Source organism: Pteropus alecto, unplaced genomic scaffold (genome assembly GCF_000325575.1).
Source record: "Pteropus alecto unplaced genomic scaffold, ASM32557v1 scaffold134, whole genome shotgun sequence".
NCBI classification, from domain to species: Eukaryota; Metazoa; Chordata; class Mammalia; order Chiroptera; family Pteropodidae; genus Pteropus; species Pteropus alecto.
Genome location: NW_006436283.1, coordinates 10,889,684 through 10,893,618, shown reverse-complemented (window position 1 = coordinate 10,893,618; position 3,935 = coordinate 10,889,684). Strand labels below are relative to the sequence as shown.

Below are 3,935 nucleotides of genomic sequence, written 5' to 3'. Positions count from 1 at the left end.
GAAGGAAGGAAGGAAGGAAGGAAGGAAGGAAGGAACGAAGGAAGGAAGGAAGGAAGGAAGGAAGGGAAAAGCAAAGCTTAAAGCCTGCCGATTGCAGACTCTTCCCAGCTCTACCCCAGGCTCTCATTTAGAAGAGAAAGACCACACTGGCTGCATTTTTTTTTAAATTAGTTTTTGTTGTTGTTGTTGTTGTTTAAAAAAGAGAAGTTTTAGGTTCAGGGCAAAACTGAGTGGGGAGTACGTTCCCACGTGTGCCCTCGTCTTCACGCGCATGACCTCCACTACGGGCTGCCATGTCTCGCCAGAGTTGTAACATTTGTTACAACGGATGAACGTGCCCGGTCACGTCGTTATCACGTCGTTATCACGCGAAGTCGGTAGTTCACATCCCAGTTCAGCCTTGGTGTTGTTCCAGTCTATGGGTTTCGAAAATGTATCGTGATGTGCCTCTACCACTGTCAATCATACAGAATAGTTTCACCGGCCTCGAGAGCCTCTGTGCTCTGCCTAGTCATCCCCCCAACCGCTGGCAGCCACTGATCTTACTGTCGCCATAGTTTTGCCTTTTCCAGAATGCCACAGAGCTGAAATTGTAAAGTATGCAGTCTTTCCAGATCGGCTCCTTTCACTTAGTCATATGCATTTAAGGTTCCTCCGTGACTTCTTCAAGGCTTGAATAGTTTATTTCTTTTCAGTGCTGAATAATATTCCATTATCTGGAGGCACCAGCTAATGTCCACTCTTACTGTCGCCATAGTTTTGCCTTTTCCAGAATGCCACAGAGCTGAAATTGTAAAGTATGCAGTCTTTCCAGATCGGCTCCTTTCACTTAGTCATATGCATTTAAGGTTCCTCCGTGACTTCTTCAAGGCTTGAATAGTTTATTTCTTTTCAGTGCTGAATAATATTCCATTATCTGAGGGCACCAGCTAATGTCCACTCACCCACGGAAGGACATCATGGTTGCTTCCAAGTTTTGGCAGTTATGAAGAAAGCTGCTATAAACATCCACGCGCAGGTTTTTGTGTGGACACGTTTTCATTTCATTTGGGTAAATACTTAGGAGCAGAACTGCTGGCTCATATTGTAGAGACTATGCTTAGCTTTGTAAGAAACTGTCAAACTGTCTTCCCAAGTGGCTGTACTAATTCTGAAGGGGCCACAAGTAACATTCTGAATAAAGTGCCAGCCTTTTGATCTGGCGGGCAGACGTCATCTGTGCCCGGAATTTCTCTGATTCTAGAATGTGTGCTGTGGACGGTGGGACATGATCTTCTGTGATCCTCGGTTGAAGCATTGATAACATTGAGCTGCATGAGGCAAAAGGTTCTCATTTCAAGTCTCTGTGTGATTCTTCTAAGTAGGCTCTAATCTCTGACGTGGGCTGATCTCTCTCTAGCTCCTTGGCAACGTTTGTTGTCATGGAAGAAGTCAGGAAGGTGACGAAGGGGCAGGGACGACAACATCTTCAAGGACGTGGGTCACCCAAACTCTTCCAGCCCAATACCCAACTAACGTCTATCACTTCTTGTTACATCAAATAAATTAAATATTTCTTTAAATTCTGTCTCTTCTCCCAACCCGATATTTTCAAGAACCTCTTTAACAGTGAGATACACTGAGAACGTGGTACTCATAGCAGAGGTCAAATTTGAATCCAGGCTACCTCTGGGCGTGGTCCTAGGCTACACTGGGCCGAGCGCCACTCCTATCTACTACTGGGGAAATCGAGGCACGGCAAGCTCAAGGGTGTGACACACAGCGGGAACATGGCAGAGCCAGGATTCACTCGGGTCTGGCTTTCTCTCTCTCGTGATGCCTCCTCTGTGTAAGCAAGAGCTGGGAATGGTTCCGGGACATCTGACATATTACCTCTGGGACCTTCCTTCCAGTTCTGCTCGATAAGAGACTTAACGATGGTGACTACGAACATATACAACACATCTTGATCACAACCTGACTAATGTGACCCAAACCTGAGACTCCACGCCGCCTTCGGGACCACCTTTAACATCTGGGGTTGGTGGGGGAGGAGGGAGACATCGGGGCAAGAGCAGCTGAGGTCCACGCGCCAAACACCACAAACCGACCTAACGCACTGTTAAATACAACATGTTCTCTCCTCCCACCCTGACAGGTACCTTCTGGCCCTGGTCACCGCAGGGCACCCTAGCAGAACACCACAGACCGAGTGGCCGAAACGACGGCAGTTCGCCTTTTCCCAGTTCTGGAGGCCTGAAGACCTGGCCCACCCCACTTCTCTTGCCAGCCCCTCCTCATCACATCCATGGAGGGCCTTGTGCACCCCGGCCTCACGTCCAAGCTCGGTTCCACTGTCCCCTGTGAACGGCCACCGACCGACACAGGAGCGCACACGCCAGCAGGGTTGTGTCCCTATAAGGCTGGACCTTGGGCAGAGTCCCCACAGGTCCTGGAAGGGAATTCTCAGGCCCCGGGTGGGCCTGTCCCTTTGGCCCTACAGACCTCAGGCCCTAAAAGGAGAACTCAGGTGAGGCGGGCCACAGAAGAGTCCTCTAAAATTGGGGACAACAAACTGCAGCTGGCAGGCCAAATCCCGCCTGCCTACTGCTTGTGTGCAGCCTGTGAGCTAAGCACACGCTTCTGATGCTTTTAAATGAAAAATGTAAAAAAGACTATCAGCCTTTGGCAAGAACAGTCACTTAATTTTGCCTCTTGGCAAAATCTAAAATGTAGATTGAGGCAAAGCCTAAAATATTTACTCTCTAGCCCTCCACAGAAGAAGTTTGCTGATCCCAGCTCTGACACACAGGGTAGGGGGGCCCTGTTTGCCTGGGTCCTCGGAGCCTTTGAAACTGCCCCATTCTGGGGTGCTGTGTTGAGGATGCTTCCACCAGCCGACAGCAAAACCAGCAGCCCCCAAAGTGGGCTGCGGGGTGCCCACCCATCCCGTGTGCCCTCCAGCAGTGTGACAATGCCACGCCTCCCACCAGGACAGGCATTTTCGTCGCCTCCCTTGGGACCGGGCTGGCTCTGAGACTTGCTGTGATCTACAGAATGTGGCGGAAGCAACACGGTGAAGTTCCAGGCGCAGCTTTAGCGGCCTCGTGGCTTCTCTTTTGCCCACGGGTAAAACTGCTGAATGATGAGAGCCCCACAGGAGAGGAGCAGCCCGAGGCCATCCTGGGTCCTTCAGTGCCAGCGGCAGTAAGAAGCCAGCCCTGCCACGCCCTGACTCACTGAATCACAACGTTCCCATGATTGTTGTTTTAAGCCATTAAGTTGTACGGTAGTTACCCAGCAACAGATATTGTCAAATCATGGGCAAAAATTTAGGAAGTGCTTCCTCTGAGGCAGGCTAAGCTCATGACGGGCAAAACGCAATCTTCAAAGCCGTACTTTGAGGAAGGTGCTATGATCACCCCTTTTTACAGATGTCACTCCAAGTTGTGACAAGGGCAGGACTGCAGCCCAGAGTTCACTACGCATAATGAAGAGCTGGCCCCCTGAAACCAAACGGGAACTCACTCCAGGGGTGGACACCAAGTCTGCACTGGGCTAACGCACAGCAGAGCTGAACCAGCCTAGAACTTAATGCATTGTCATCGGCCCCCTCGTCTCTCTCCAAGTGGTTCTCAAAGTCGATCGCCGCGGCCCTTGTCAGTGGTCTCTCTTGGGGTGGCAGGTGTGTGTGAGGGGGGCTGGTGCTCAGGAAAAGTGGGGCAGGATTCACAGCTCGGCGCCCACTGTGGAGTCCTGCTTGTCTCGGGCCCCCTCTGCAGAATGGGGAGCTGTTCAAATGTTAACTGTGCAACGTGCAACCCCACATAATAACTGCCGAGGGTCAAGGCGTGAGCTGGGAGTTAGAGGCACATTTCGTGCCTGTAAGAGCTTTACCGACTGAGATAAAACATTTTCCAGAATTGGGAGATTTCACAGGCTCGTGGGGTTTTTTA

The 3,935-nt window shown here is 50.7% G+C and overlaps 1 protein-coding gene across 1 annotated transcript in view; it reads right to left on the bottom strand.

Moving 5' to 3' along the window:
• PRKCA (protein kinase C alpha) overlaps positions 1–3,935 on the bottom strand; it is a 378,887-nt gene that overhangs the window by 35,314 nt on the left and 339,638 nt on the right. The gene's annotated exons all lie outside the window — the stretch shown is intronic.